This window comes from Corvus hawaiiensis, chromosome 30, assembly GCF_020740725.1.
Source record: "Corvus hawaiiensis isolate bCorHaw1 chromosome 30, bCorHaw1.pri.cur, whole genome shotgun sequence".
NCBI classification, from domain to species: Eukaryota; Metazoa; Chordata; class Aves; order Passeriformes; family Corvidae; genus Corvus; species Corvus hawaiiensis.
Genome location: NC_063242.1, coordinates 14,646,843 through 14,662,085, shown reverse-complemented (window position 1 = coordinate 14,662,085; position 15,243 = coordinate 14,646,843). Strand labels below are relative to the sequence as shown.

At 39.4% G+C, this 15,243-nt stretch overlaps 1 long non-coding RNA gene across 2 annotated transcripts in view; it reads right to left on the bottom strand.

Moving 5' to 3' along the window:
* Nucleotides 1-5,470: 5,470 nt before the first annotated feature.
* Nucleotides 5,471-15,243, bottom strand: part of LOC125318516 — a 29,331-nt gene continuing 19,558 nt past the window's right edge. The window contains exons 2-4 of one of the 2 annotated variants that reach the window (XR_007200404.1): nucleotides 10,181-10,266; nucleotides 9,216-9,407; nucleotides 5,471-7,506 (exon numbers count right to left, since the gene is read on the bottom strand). This is a non-coding gene — a long non-coding RNA (uncharacterized LOC125318516). Of the gene's footprint in view, nucleotides 7,507-9,215; nucleotides 9,408-10,180; nucleotides 11,242-15,243 lie in introns of those variants that run through there. The other variant, XR_007200405.1, reaches the window with a different exon arrangement.

Sequence of the window (15,243 nt, the reverse complement as noted above, 5' to 3'; positions counted from 1 at the left end):
TTACGTCTGTTACAGTTATCTACCTCATGGACAAATAGCATTACAACAATATGAAGAATATATATCAACTTTTAATCTTTTTAACGTATTGAGTTACATCTTTTCATTCCTCAACTGTTAGTACTTTCCCAAGTAATTCCATATTTTCTCTATCTGCAGTCATTGCTTCTCTGAACTTGGCTCTCCTGGCTCTCAGGCTGCTTATGTCACTCTGGTGGAGTAAAGGCTCTATCTAAAGGTAGATTATATTCTAATCTACCTATTTGCAGGTCTTTTTATGTATAGTAATTGCATTGGGTATCTTTGAGCTGAAAGAGAATCAGTTGCTCTGGCGTATTATCCTGCCCTGCTGTAATTTGCAACAGTTCCCAGCCAGAAATGGTGTACACTGTGAAAGAGCTGCTACCTATTAAAATGTTTCTGGTAGGAATCCATTAGCAAAAATTTATGTTCCATTAGTGAAATTAGTTATGCAGCCAACATAGCTTTCTACTAAGTGCTGGATGAACACTCCTCTCCCTCCCCACCTTGTAATTGGCTCACAGGTCATAGCAGAGCTTCAGACCACTGCTACCCCAGGGAAATCAAATGGGAGTATTTTTGGATATAGAGTCATTGCTACAAAGCAGAAACTTGCCTGTGAAGTGAAATTATCCATATAGATATAGGAATACAGTTAGAGTTACGCTGATACTTTTAACATGGTGCGGCAGCTTCTGTAGGTAGTTTCTCTCATGATTTGGAACATCTCTTCAGCTCAATATGTCTCTTCAAAAGCACTTTAAGTCAAAATAAAAACAAGCTTAAAAACACATAAAGATTCACAAGAAGACTAAAATAAACGCACTGTCAGTGATATAATTAAACTAATATAGATTAAAAACTTCCCCAGAGGAAACAATCCTTAAACAAGTTTATTAACAAAAAGAGTGTGTGAAACACAAACTCACTATCACATAAGCTCTTATATCTCTTGGTAACCCAGGGAATGAGATGGGTAGATGTGGATACAAAAATGCTGCTAGCAAGGATTTTCTTGTTATTTTCTAAGTCCGTGAGAGACTTTTCTCTCTCACAGAAGAGGTAGCAGAGTTATGTAAACAACCAAACACCTGCAGCCTTGAAAAGTCTTGGTTATGGTATAGTAGAAAAATATTTTGACAATGGATGTTTTAGGATTTTAGCCAATTACCCCAAGGGGCAGTTGATCCTTTGTCCAATTAGACTATGAAGAAAAAAGTCTGTAAAAGAGTTTGTAAAATAATTAAATAAATCAATCTTGCTGCACAATTCCTGCCTGCTGGATCTTCTCTCCTCCTCCCTAGGGCTGCGGGACACAGTGATATACCCTAGGGCATTTTTTTTAATAGGTAGACACAGTGGGTGTGGCATCCACATGTGTTTTCATGACAATCCTGAATACAGGCATCTCAGAGGAACAGTTGCCCACTGACTCACCTTCCTGGGGATTTTTATTTCAGTTCTGGCTCCGAGACTCTGCTGGTGTTCGGGGAGCACTGGGCATCCTGGCTGCTGCATTTTCCCCGTGCAACACCAAAGGTTCCTTGACCTCGGTGCAATAGTGTGGAAAATAGATGATGACGCCCAATCCTCACTCACATTTTTAAAAATAAACACCTTTTTATCTTGTGACCAGAGGCTAGCACAGGCTGTTCTACTACTCTCAATAAATTTCCATTGCCTCTAAAAATTAACCAGCTAGGGAGCTCCTAATATATCATCATCATCATCACTACATTTGCCTTTGGTAAATTTACCTAAAATGTCTTTCCAGAGGACTAAATTGCAGCATAGCAGGGGAGATGAGAAATTGCTCTTCACACGTTACTGCCTTGCAAAGGTTAGCTTATAAAAATGTATGCTGACTTAGGCAGTGTTCTTCATTGCCATTTTGGGGATGAAGATTCGGTTACATTAAGATTTCTTAAGATTAAGAGGGTGTCCTCACACATATGTAAATAAGAGGAATTGCTGAGCTCTGAAAACAAATCACTTAGCTTTGCTTGCAGATATTTAAGAAACCCTAAGGGCTGTGAAGATAGAAAAATTGCTTAAAATACTTCCATTTGTCTCACAAAATGTCCGTTTTCAGTACTTCCTCTGAGGCATCTTCCAAGGATAGTCAGGACACAGGACTGGAGAAATGAGTCAAGTGCCAGTTCTTGGTTCACAAGATAGTTTGGAAAAATCAGATGCCTGACACCTATGTAGGGATCTTGTCTTGCCAGTGGCTGTTCTTTCATGGACTACATAGGTTTATCAATAATAATAATAATAATAATCCTTAATATAGAATTGTGGCAGCAGGTAACATTGAGGTCCTTACTTGGCCAGGTATTACAGTTTTCTGACAATCCTTTCTTTTTCAAAAGATAAAAATCAAGTAGAAAAGAATCTTTGTAAACTTATAAATTATGAAGTTGTCTGAAGTTGTACAGATGTATTCGGATGTTATGGAAGTCATTAACATGTTACAAGGATGAAGAAAATGCCTAGGAGTTATTCTGGTGATACAGGACTTACACATGATGGCAATATGTTCCTATTATTTAATATGATTAAAAATTTTATTATGTGAAGCTGCACATCCCTAGAATTTTGCATGCAAATTACTGCCTCTTTATTCTTCCTCCCATATGAACCAGAGCATTAACTGGGCCACATTTTCAATAAGTGAAGCTCCATATGTATACATCTGTGCTTGCATGTACAAATCTCAAAGCTGTCCTTGCAGCTGAATGTTTTGGTGTCTGTTATTTGCATGAAAATCGTTGTTACTAAGGGTTAAAATATAAGTATGCTTTGTATCAAATTATAGGCCTCAGTTTCCTGGAAAGATTTGTGCACATGAATTAATACAATATGAATAATACATTGCCTGATCTGTTATCTCCTTTAGGCTCATAAAAATGGGAGAAATTTACTCTATATATGGGAAACTAAGACACCCAAACATCATATGCTGGCCCAAAATATCGCTGCATCATTGCAGTCCCTGAGCCACCAAAGGCATGTTGGCTTGTTCAGGCATCTAAAGTGGAATTGTCCCATAAAAGCTCAAATTACCCTTTTGTTGGATAAACAGGGTAAAGAATTGCATACTCTTCCCAAAGAACTGCTGTAAATTATCTTCCTGGTCACAAGGCAACAAAAGGGAAAGAACATGCTTTGCAAACAGGCATGTATTTGAGGCACAGCACTTCCTTAAGCAGACCAGTGTGTGTAAGAGCTTACACTTGGCTCTAAGCTCTTCCTGAGCATAAAATCTCATGCCAGAGCTTTGCAGGGTCAGAGCAACATGCACACATTATTCTTTCAAGTTATGAATTTGGTTGTAATAGTTAGTGATATTCTTATCTCCTTCTTAGGGCTCTAATTTCCAAGGGCTTCTTTTATACTCTTTTTCTTTACACAATATTTCAGCTGTTGCAGACTGTAGAAAAAGTTATCTCCTTCCATTGGATATAGGATAAGCAAAAGAAGGTTAATTTCAATGGCTACATTTAACCTGTGTGATTAGCACTTAATTTTTCGGTAGGTTCTTTTTCTAACATTTCCACTAAAGGAAGCATTCTAAATAATGCAAAATATTCTGACAAAGGGAGCCACAAGATCAAGCATAGGGTGTCTGGTATCTGTTCCACTTTATCTTGCATGCTGTCATCAGAGGATAAATTTATAAACAAAGATTTTCCAGGATGTATTCCAGATTTGTGAAAAACAACATTATCTCCTTAGTCTCTATTTTTCCTCTGTGTCATATGTTCTGTAGCTTGGGAATATTGTACATTGTGTACTGCAGGCATGTGTTTTGCATGGCGGGACATGATCTAAAATTTATGTAAGTGGATTTTTGCACTGTGACAATTCTCACCTTCCACCAATCTTTCGTAAGTGCAGAGGAACGGACAGTCTGAATGGAGGTCCTTCTCCGAACACCGCCCCAGGTGGCAGAGAACAGAGCCCTCTGCTGAATGGGGGCTACACTAATGTCTCCCTTCCGACATTCCTAACGCTTTGGGAGTTTACGTGCCACCTTCTGAACACCAGCGTTGTTCACAAGGTTTTATTTTGGTAAGTGCCATGCTTCACAGACATATTCTTGAGAAGGAAAAGACCTAACTCCCACAGCTCCCAAGTGTGATTCTTTCATCTATTAAGCACTGTGATCTAGAAAGGCTGTACAGGACTTTCTTCCAAATGTTAGGTAATGACTTTGGTCCTGTCTAGTATTTAATTTATTAGCTACCGAATAAAAATGTTGGGGTAATGTAATAAATTGTAAAGTACACAACAGAACCATCTGCTCCAACATGCTTTATTTCTTTAAAATATGCAAACAATATCTCTTACACATCTGGATACTTCATGCCACCATGATTAAAGTGCAAATACTTTATTACAAGTAGTTTTAAAAGGGTGTATACAAGGCCATGATGGACCCAAAAATAAAAATCACTGGAGAAAATCACAGATGAATGCAAACAGAATCTTTGCACAGCACCAGCTACCAGGCACTCTATTTGATAGATTTCAGATGAAAATAAGTAGTCATCAGTTGTTTGTTTAGCTAAGGGAAAAACCCAAACCATCCCCCCCAAAAAAACCCAACCCTAAAAGAAAAAATGCGGTATTACCAACCCAGTGTGCTTTGATCCTGCAGGCAGCTCCATTCCCGGCTAAGGCAGCGGGAGCGGACGCCAAGCCCCACTGGGTGGCACTAAATAACCAGGCGTGGAGCGAGCGCCGTGTCCGCGCCGCGCTCAGCGCCCTCTCCAAGGCTACCGGGTGCTGTCGGCAGAGCTGCCCCACTCCTTGCAGTATTCTGAGCCACAGCTGGATGTTTTCCGTCCGCTTGGCATTTACAATTGGCAAGTGCAGCACTGTACTCCTCTTGGTGCAATTGAATCACAGGGTAGAGACAGCAGCTGTGACAGAACAAGGCACTGCCTCAACAGCAGCCGGCACTTTGCTCTTGACTGTCCATCTCTCATATCAAAGCCTGACCTTTACTTCGTCCTTTCGTTTCGTGATAACAAGTCAGAATAAATCAACCTGTCAAACCTTCACAAAGAAGTTCTGATGCTGCTGTTGAACAAACCGAGTTTAATATACAGTGCTCACCATAAACAAAGAAAGGCAAACTTTGCATCTCCTAGCACGTAACAGTGCAGCCTCACAAATGCCAACCTTTCAAGCCTATGTGCATTCTTCAGGACTCAAACCTAGTTTTTTAACAAACCCTAACCTTAAATAAAACTTTCTCTAAAAGTTTCTTACTTTTTTTTATGAAGTGAACTTGTTTGAGGTGAACTGAAAGTCTGAGAAAACCCTCACTGGTACTTAGTGCTTATGATTTTGCCAGCTAAAACATGGTATCAGCACAGGCCTTTGTTTTCCACTTGTATGTTAGAAAACATAGTATGTGAACATGGAACTGGCTGCAGTGGCCAGCAGTATGTCACATTTTAATGCAGCAACCAAATACTTATGGCAAATTCTTGCTGTTCCTAGCAGCCTGGAGCTCAGGCACTCACGCAGAGGTGATGGTTGTGCTTTGTAGCCTTTGGTGGCATTTTTGTTTATTTGGTGGGGTATAAATAATGAATTTGTTTTATTTTCAGTTTCTCAACATGCATACAAAGTTGCCTTTGGACACTCTGCATGGGAATATGTTCCACGTTTAAGTACACATTGCTTGAAAAGGGATCTATTTCTGTTTGTTTTGAACAAAAAGAGTATTGCTGGATGTAAGTATGATGCTGCAGTGTTACATACAAGGGCAGAAGTTTGACAGTTTTAAATCAGATGGGAGGGCTGCCCTAACCAAAGAGACTTATATATGCTATTTGCATCATATATGATAAAGGGAGTCACAATTGTTTTTATGTCTTCTCTGAAGTCAGGTGATTACAGCATCTCTAAGGCTTAGCTACAAAGCCTATGAGCTTCAGAACCAAACTAGCATAATGTTTATCCAGGCATAAAGATGCTGTGAAAATAAAGCTCATTGTTTCAGCCTTTTCCAGACTGAGGGAGAAGTGTTATTTTCATAATGACATATGGAAAGTACAGTGATAAAAAGCATTGAGGTGAGATTCTGTGCCATGCTTGAGTCATCTTACAAGATCTTTAGATGTGAAGATAGTTTTACACCTACCCAGTTCTGAGGGTGTCTGTGCCTGAGGAGCTCTGCCTGTTAACTCAGGCTGTTTAAATCTCTCTGAGGCACTCACAGGGTCACAACACTGCCTCGTATCATCCCCTTCTTCTAAAACTTTTTCTATCCTACAAAATACATATTGTATATTTAAAGTCAGCAAAAGGTTCAGCCTCTTTGAACTGACTCTATACTAAACCCATCAAGAAGCTCTGTGGTTTCTCCTTTTGACAGCTTAGATCTTAGTGTATTTCTTCCTCTAGAAGTCAGGCCAGGGTAATTATGAGTAAACCTGCTCTCTTAAAAGGATGGGAAAGAGAATTTTTCTTTGGAAAAGAGTTTAAAGACTGGTTTTTGAAAGTTTTTTTCTAGAAAATATAATTTAAATCTAATGATAAAGGTCTGGATGGTTTTTACATTTATTCTTAAGTGTCATTTTTATCAAGTGAAAAATGGGCCTTGGCATTTTCCCATCCTAAGGTCAGCCAGAAAGCTAGGGGCAGACCTGGAGTTTAAAATTAATTTTGAATAAATCTGTAAACAAAACTAACTGGACCAAATTCCTTCCAGCTGAACCTATGTGAAGCCTGTTGAATTATGTCAACAAGGAAAAAATTTGACATATCTTGTTTGTAAAATGTTGCGCAAATACAACAAATACATTGAGTAAACAGTTCCAGAAAGAGTGCAGCATCATCATCCAAAATATGTTCTAGGAAACATAAGGGTAGATAGTGAGCTGAAGACTTGCATCATGGAAAAAAAGCTAAATAAGGATTCAAATCTGTTCATAGATTTAGCCTTGCTGCTCTTATTTCTTTCTCTATTTTATTTAGGACAGAAGAAAAATCTACTTACCAATCAGACAGGACCATATTCACCTCTGGTTTAACTCAGCTGGATTTAAGACCAAGACCGAATCAGTATTTTGATTGCCAGAGGATGACAGAGAGTGGGCATGAGCAAAGTGCAAGATACAATTCTATCTACATACATTGAATATCCAAAACCAGTGAGAATACTCAGTGTTCAATACACGGATTGAAAACACTCCAGTGTCTACTTGCACAGGAGACCTGGTCTACTGGACTCACAGATATCCTGTTCCTGCCCTCAGCTTCTGTGTGGTATTACATCCCCCAGCAGGAGATTCTTCTCAGGTCCTGCAAAGCCTGATTAACTGGTGTGGGTACCAGAATCTGCTTCTTTCTTGCCAACTTTGCAGCTAAGCCCTGGGGACCACAGTAATGGAAGACTTCTGAGAGAATGAGCCAGTCAATAATTCAAGAAGGCATCTGTTTATGCTCAGCTTTTAGGCAAACCTCCTGTTAGCAAACAAAAATCAAGCAATGTTTAAACATACAGACCTAAACATGAAGCCTTAGATCTACAATAATACTGTGACACTGCTGCTGCATTGTGGTTTCTGATGGTTACGTCATTTGACAATTCTTAGCCTCCAAGGCAGTGGTGGCTGAGTTTGACAGCTCTCCAACTTCTCCATGGGAAGCCAGAACTAAAGGGGGCATATTCTCCCTTTCCCAAGCTCCACTGTGTATCACTCGTGTTTACACATAGCTTTCCTGTGCTCCAAGATCAGTCTGGTCCAAAGATTTGCTTCCTCTTTCTCTAGGTCAGAGCCAGTCTGTTCTGTCTGCCTGGCAGATTTTACACCCTTCTGTGTGCAGGTCCAGTCCAGCCTCTCCAGGTGGGTGTTTTGCAGACTGCATGCTGACCATCTGATTCAGGTCTTTTCCGTCTGCATACGACTATCTCAGCTCTACTATTTTTGTGTAACTATGCCAAGCAAACAGCTATTACACAATATTTCATTTCCTAAGTCAAACAGTCAAACACTCTCCATGTGATATGTCTGGGTACAAGGCAAGCAGGACTCCTCATGTTTCTGCTCTAACTCAGCAGACTTGTAGCATATTTGGGTACAATGCAAACGCAATATATTTCTCAAAAAGGTCTTCTCACTGCAAAGCTATCCCTGCTGAGTCTTGCTTCTTGACATTCTGGAGGGTAAACCAGGTGATCCTGCAACTGAGTACAGCATGACTTTCCTTCTTTTGTCAAATCACCTTTTACTCAGCATGGAGCTAGTCACTGACTCATCTGAGAACAGCCTCTACTCCTCCTCTACCTGAGCCACTGTAAGCTTTCTCCTACCAGTCACAAGATAAATGTGCATGTAAATATTGGGTTTTCTAAAAAAAAGGAAAAGGTCATTCATGTGCTTAAATGTTAAGATGATGATTGTACACTTCTCTGACTTACAACTTGGTAGAGTAATGATTACTTGTTTAATGAGGGCTGGATATAAATACTAGAGGGAATTTATAATCTCCTGTTCTTCAACTGTGAACCACAGCAGATGGTTTCAGTCTATGCAGATTAAGAGCACAGTAACACATTTTGTATTTCCATAATAAATAAGAATAACTTAACACCAATTACAGTTAGATTGTGCAAAATAGGAAAGACAGCATTCCAAGCAGTGAACATCTACTGATTTGAGCAGATTTTGAGATAATAAATATTACATTTGGCAGTTTAGAATCATTCACACCACAAATGGAGGAGAAACTGTGAGAGAGAAGAATGAACCTGCCAAAACTGGGATTTGGTTCTCCTTTCCTTTACATTACTCTTCTACTCAAGTCTTTACAGTAATTTCCAATATAGCTTTTTTATGTTAGAACTAGTTTGGTCACTGGAACAGTTCCTCTGAATAAAGCCCCTCTTACAACCTATGCTGTCTCCTGGAAGTTAAATCAAAGCATTAAACAGGAGAGGACAGATGGGGAAGTGCAAGAAAACAACACATCAGTACCCCTCAGTGTGTCTGGTATCAGTTCCAGCAGTCTCAAGTGTTATCATCAGAGCAAAGAAGAACTTTAACCAGTAATTCAAAAGTTGTATTAGACATTCATATACCTAGGAAATTTTTCCCTAGTGGGCAGCACAGAGAAAACATGAAACAATTGGGCAATGCATATTGTAATAGGAGATTTTCCACAGAACCCACCTCAACCAGACCAGCACAAGGGCCTGCCCAGGAGCTCCCATGCATTTGGGTTTTGTTCATGGCTCACCATTCTGCAGCCAAGGTGGCTGAATTGATGCCAAACATTAGCTGGCAATTCCAAACCAGGTGTTCTCTTGTCACTGCACAAGGACAGTATCCAAGATGGAGAGAGCATTCTCTGTATGACTGCACCTGCAGTGGAGACAGGCATTTGTGTTGATGAGTTAGTGCCAAGGTAGGTCCTTGTTTGCCTTTGAGAAGTGATTGACAGTTAGCAAGTGTAGCACAGATTGGACCATGGATTTCAGTCAGGAAGGGTCCAGGATGCAAAATGATACCTGGTGTCTTTGCTGAATCCACAGTTCATTATGTCACCCAGTTTCTGACACAAAATAGCTGTTGTACAATTGAATCAAAATAATTACAGGTGTTAATTAGAAGAAAAGGTTACAAATGCAGCTTGCCTTGAAAGCAAAAGCAATTCTTTGGAGAATAAAGGAAAGTCAGAACTTCCCCATATTTTGTGGCCAAATTTAGGGAAATGGTGTTCGCAGCAATATTCTGAATGGCTGAGAATGGGGGAAAATGGGGGAAATTTCTGTGACAGTGACAGAAATAAATAATAGACTTAGATGTCAGCAAAGCACAAGGGCAGAAGCTGCATTAAAGTGGGGATTTTTTTGATGAAACCCCAGATAGGAATTGTATGCTGAGAGATGCAAAGAGAAAGGATGATAAGACAATAAACAGGAAAGGCAGGTGAGTTCAAGGGCACTATTTTAAGAGGGGAAGGATTAAATCATGCCTGGATCTGTGAAGGAGACAACCCAAAGAAGAGTGACTAGAAGGCTGACGATGGCTAAAGATAGTGTGACGAGTGGGCAACAGAAACTAAAAGAGGATGAAATGAAGTTCTTAGGAACATGGTCAAAAGAGGAAGACAAATGGGAAATTTGAAATCTCACCATCGATCATGGCAGGTGCAAGCTGCAGACGGGTAAGGGCACGTGTGGTTTTGGGTCTGGAAATCTCCTCTGTCACATCTCATGCTCTGCAGTGTGAGTGGGAATCACTGTGCCAGCTTTCATGAGGAAGGACGGGCCCAGGCTCTGGCAGTCACACTGTCGGCACCCGGGCTTGGTGCCGGGTCCCAGAGAGGTGTGAGTGTGCAGGAGGACACAGCTGTGGGAGGCTCTCGTCTTGCAAGCATCACCTGATGCTCCTTTCAACTTGGCAGTGATTTGTTTCACCACAGGTATCAGAAGTGTGGAACAGCTGGATTCTAACAATCCACTAAGGTATCCAATCAGCACGTCTGTTCCCAACACACTTAATTATTCTCAAGGCTTTGGATGTAAGACAAGCGTAATTCCTCTGCTTGTAATTATTATCCATACAGCTGTGAAGGTAGCTCTGAGTAGGAATGCATGTTTTGGTTTACATTAGGCAAAACAGATTCCTTCCCTGAAGATTGACTTTGATGCAAGGGAAGGGCAGATCTGACCTGGTGACAGCGAGAGCTATGCCAACAGAAGCATTAAGTCCTGCAAGGACCATCCAAGGTGAACAGATCAAAGATTAAAGAACAAATGAAAACAGCTTCTGGTCATCTAGGATGGTGTCTGTGTAATACTCTGGAGCAAAAGAAAAAGTTACTGAAATACAGTATAATTATTGTAATAGACAGGATAGTAGACAAGGAGGGCAGAAACTTACTGTGCCCTAGGATATCTGACAGAATGAGCAGCATTTGTTTTTAGACAAGATACTAATTAGAAAGTCAGTGCCCTAAAAGTCTTACTAGGCAAAGTAAAAACAGCCCTTTAAACTGCATAATAATAACAACTGCATAATAATAATTTGACCAGAAGTCAAATTAATTCCTGGTAGAATTTTGCTGCCTTTAGGGACAAAATGAAGATGTTGTCTCCTTTCATGCACACATTCATTGTCTTGCATTTTTTTGTTACTGTTTTTTTATAGCTTCAACCCCAAGAGGTGTAATGCATTTTAATTTCTCTTTAAGTAGGTCACTGGTTTTCTTTTTCTGCACTACCCTCTTTCTAAAACAACTTGTAGTCTAAACCTTTATTTATTCTCTTTAAAATGGGGAGGGGGGGGGGAAGCTCCACAGAAATTTCAAATCTATTTTGGCAATTCTACTGTATTCGACTTTAACCTCACCCACTCAATACCCACCAGGCTGTTCTCAAGTTCTTGTCTTTCCATCTGCTAGCCCTTCCCAGAGAAGGATTTGGGAAAGAAGGCATCCCAGAAAGATTAATCTGCATACTGCAGAAAAGAGGAAACTTGTTCTTTAAGACCATGACAAAGCAATGTGACTTGTTACTAAAGCTGTCGCCATTCTGGACTTGCAGGATCTTTGTAAAAAGACAGTGTGCTACTGACCATCAGGAGCTTAGAAGAAAACTGCCTAAAACTCCATCCAGTTATGGTCTCCCTGTATTTGTCTCCACTGAAAATTACACTTACCTCTCCTCCCATCTCTCAGAAGACTTTCAGAACTTGGTAATACAATAACTCACAAAATGTCAAAACAATAATTTACCCAGCATGAGGTGGGGAGAGACACCAGTAAGGGATAGACAAGAATTACAGTACATGCAGGGAGTAGCTTCCTACAGAAAGGTTCATCTCTCATTGCTTGCCTGAAAGGTGGAGAGAGAGAGTGCTTCAGTAAATTCTGAGTGTGGGATGCTACAGGCTGTAACATCACTGGTTGCATTAGGTCAGCACCCTGAAGCCCAGACTACAAATCCAGGACCATGCCACAGGGACTACTGTGTTATATGGAGCTTGTGAAAACAATATTCAGACTCCTATCTCTGCCAACACAAGATGTGAGGTTCACAGGCACTGTGGGAAGAAGATATAAATAATAAATGAGCTAAATAATGATGGCTAGCTGTACCTAATTATAGTTCTAGTTGCCCTTTTGAATAAAGAAAGTTCAAAGCTGCTGCAAAAAAAGAGGCTGATCCCTTTTCTGAATGGTGTTTGAACTTCACAGATTATTAACATGAGAAAGTGAGGAGATGCCAATGGAAGTCACATCAGCCTGTCACAGCCTCGTTGAAGAGAGAAGCAGTGTCTCTAACACCAGTTTGTTTACACCTAAAAACATTCTTCAGATAAAATTAATATTTAGCCTGAATACAGAAGCAACGTAAGAATTAAAATTAAATTGTATATATTATTTGGAAGATGTTCTTCCTTACAGTTTTTGCTACCTGACTTGGGAGACTAATTTAGGAAAGTAGCTCTGCAGGCTCTGTAGATATGGAGCACAAGGGCCAGTAAACTCCAGAAGGAGTGCACGTCCCTAGCCTGGGTATTTAAGTGTCTAATGCTAAGTGTGTGAATCTATTTACCTCCTCATCACTCTATTCATTGAGAAGAATTTGTTCCTAGTGCCCTTCCTGTGCTGCAAGTCAGAGATTACGAATGCCTGATCACCATGAACTGAATTTGTCTCAGAGTAGGAGAAAAACATGGTCCATGGAATAGGATGCCAGGTTGGTGGGCTTGTGTTCTTTTCCAGCTCTTGGTGACTCCTTTGGTGAATTGGGGGTCAGTACACATTTTCCTCACATTTTTCTATCTGTAAAATTAATTCAATAATTCCTAATCACATTCTAAAAGAAATCGTCATCTTTAGAAAACAAAGTTTTAATTACATACTATGATTATTTCATTCCCAGCACAAATATCTATCTGTATGGGCACATTTAAATTATTACATATTTCTAAATAATCTGAGTAGTATTTAAAATTAGGATTCTTTTTAAACTTTACATACACTTACACTTTCATACATATTATAAAATGTACTTCCACATAAAAGCAAAATTTAAACTGCTACAGCATTTTGAAACAACTGCATTTGTAGAAAGTCCAAATACAATCAAAGGACTTATAAAAGTGTACAATACCTTTGGGCAAATAGTAAACAAAATAATTGTGGGTTGTTTTTATTCCATGTTTCATGTGCCTTCTCATTTTCTTTTCAGTCTCTGTCCTCTTGTAGTTATTTCTCTGAAGAAAATTTTTCTGCAGAAGTGGTTCCATGTACAATCTCTACACTACCCATACAGTCAACTTCAGTTGGAGGAGTTCCTCCTGTGATGCTAATAAATACCCATCCTAACTTTTACAGTTTTCAAGTGTGTTAAACAAGCAGGCACTTCATTGCCTGCTTTGTCTCTACTTTGCTTACAGAAATGGGTCTCAGGTCATACTTTACACTAATTTTGCTCTTAGTACATATCATTTTTTGATTAATTAAATCTAATCTCTCAAAAGGATAACAACACTTTTTCATCTGAAACACTCCTGGGTCTAGAGATTGGTTTCCTGTACAGTGTTGCAACATGAAGATTGCAACTGAGAATGCTTTGTTTTCCAATGGTTTATGGTCTTAATTATTTAATATGATCTCTTGTGTTTGTCCCCTGTGTTTTTACACTTCCTAAAATAGATCTCTGTACTGGTTAAATATGAACATACTAATGTATAAAATAAAAAAATATTTGGAAAGACCAGAGAGATCTTAACAGCCTTTACTTTTTCTCTTTTACATAGTTGACAGCAGAGCTGATTGAAGGTGTTTTAGTGGGATAAAAAAACTGTGATACCATTTGATAATTTTTAGGCTTTCTCCAGATGACTTGCTTTCAAAAGAATCTCTTCAAATGGCTTGCCAACATTCACAGTCCCCACACTGCAAATTACGTACTATTTATATCACTTAATATTAGAGCATGTGCTTGTGGATGCCCCATCCCTGGAGGAGTTCCAGGCCAGGTTGGATGGGGTTCTGAGCAACCTGGCCTAGTGAAAGGTGTTCTTGTTCATTGAAGGGGGATTAGAACTAGATGATCTTTAAGGTCCCTTCAACCCACACCATGCTATGATTCTATGATTCTAAAATAATAAAAATCTAATGTTTTCAAGTATGATTAGTTAAAATTACTTGTACTGCTATGGGGGGAAGTATTACTTTTGAATGTCAGAAAATATACAGTGAATGCCTGTACATGTATATGGATTAAATGTATGTGTTAACAGATTAAAGATTTATGAAAGCTGATTTGTTTATTTTTGTATTTCAAAATGGAGAGCAATGTAACAGGCAGTAAACATCCCTAGTATTATTTCCATTTAAATCAAAAGCCTGAAAGCCATTATTTGGCATAATGCATACTAATAAAGAAATCCAGTGACACAGGAAATAAGTATTTGATTTCAAGAATAATTGTCTAGCCTACATTTGCAGAAAATAATAGAATTCTCTATATCCCTTACTTGCTTATGGAATTGGAGCTTGTGTGGCTCCTGGGGACAGGGTGCAAGGTTTCAGAAATAGGTGGTCTGGCCATTTCTCACCTCTACTTGCACTCCTTCCCCAAACAAGTATATCATCCACTGCATTTTCAGACACTTGGCAAAGGAGTAAACACAGGGAGTCTTTTTCTCCTTAAGCTTCCCTTCCTGATGGGTCACACTGGAAGAAGGGTTGTCTGAAATCCCTGGGGTGCATAAAAGACCTCTTAGGTATCACTGGTGGTTTGAGCAGCTGTATGCATGCACACATTTCATGGTGCTACACAAGGTCCTGTGTGGGCAGGACTTTGGCACTTCAGTGCATGGAGTAGGCAGAAAACAAAAAAGCAATGGGCTACCCTGCAGGTCAGTGCAGATACTGGACTCCCATACAAGGCCACACCAGTTTCTCAGTGTTGTCATCTCATAAACAGCCTGATTGTAAACTACAAAGTTATTCCCATTTTTTTTTCCTTGTCTAGTAACACATTTATGAATTGCAACTGAAAAACAGATATTGGGCTTACATATAATTAATCAATTACTGTGATTATACATTTTATGGTCTAAAAATGAATGTTTATTAATTTATCTGCACAAGAGCAGTCCCCGAATCTAATGATACATGGCCTCTGCTATTCTTAGACTATATGCCTAGGGCAGATTCTCATCAGGATATAAAAAT